The sequence below is a fragment of the Sorghum bicolor genome, chromosome 5, assembly GCF_000003195.3.
Source record: "Sorghum bicolor cultivar BTx623 chromosome 5, Sorghum_bicolor_NCBIv3, whole genome shotgun sequence".
Classification (NCBI taxonomy): domain Eukaryota; kingdom Viridiplantae; phylum Streptophyta; class Magnoliopsida; order Poales; family Poaceae; genus Sorghum; species Sorghum bicolor.
Window position 1 is genome coordinate 69,239,279 of NC_012874.2, and position 1,110 is coordinate 69,240,388.

Below are 1,110 nucleotides of genomic sequence, written 5' to 3' on the forward strand. Positions count from 1 at the left end.
TCAATGCAAACTAACGAACATTTTTGTAAAATTTTTCATCACTTTCCCACGTAATAGATACATGGTGAAAAAGCAATTGCAAGGGAAAGGATCTATGCATCCCAATGTTGTGATGTCATTCATGTGAATGTCATTGAACAACATGAAGGAAACATTGCAGCAAAGAGCCAGTAACAAATTATCAGTTATTTTGGATGACAGGCTAATCATGCGTCCCATTCTTGCAAACTGAATGAAATGCATTTTACGTGCTTCACTAATGGGAATGCTTAAGTACCCCTTGGGCTGCACCTCGTAAAGATTGTCAGCCCAATATGAGCACTATGAAAATTCCATGAGACATTGGAGATGAACAAACTACACTTAGTGCGATAAGAGGTAGCCAAGAAAATGGACATGAATACTCCTGCTAAAAAGAAGGTGCATTCTAGATAGTTATCCAAAATGATCATGAATACTCCTGCTAAAAAGAAGGTGCATTCTAGCTAGTTGTCCTTAGCTTCTTCCTTGATGCTTCTATGATTTTGTTCTGACTCCTACGTTTGTTCTTTTTAATGTAGGCAGAAGTTGAAAATAAAAGAGCATTTGAAGCAACTTTGAAGATACTCATGATTTGGCAAAGCAAGCCATCGTGGCTCCTTCAAAATATCTATTGGGGAATGTAGTCTTCAAGACCCAGACTAGCAGTCCACAAAGCGTGTACAACCACGCCGCACACATCGCTACCGCCTGTCATCTCTAATCTTGAGTTGTAGAGCGAGAACCCACAATTGGGAGTGGCTATTGGCGACTGGAGTTGTCTAGAGATCGGCCAGTGTTCCCATTCTGTTTCGTTCAACTGCATGCGTTAAATACCCGATTTTAAGGACAAAACCAGATATGCACTATATGTGAGTTTTAGAAGTCAAATCTCACATATAGCTACAAATAAAGGGTAATATCAAAATACAATGCATAAATTATATAACGTACATAATATAAAAGATATAACCTTTGAAAGGAAACAGCGGATAGACAACTCCAAACTTCGGGTATTAACTTCTCTCTACAGGATCCAACTGACTGGTTGATCACAAGTCTAAACTCCTCCTGAGGTTTGGGGAAATAGCA

At 39.0% G+C, this 1,110-nt stretch overlaps 1 long non-coding RNA gene across 1 annotated transcript; it reads left to right on the plus strand.

The window, feature by feature from the left end:
* LOC110436022 lies at nucleotides 1–903 on the plus strand. The gene is made up of 2 exons (XR_002453717.1): nucleotides 1–474; nucleotides 561–903. It is a non-coding gene; the product is annotated as an uncharacterized LOC110436022 (long non-coding RNA).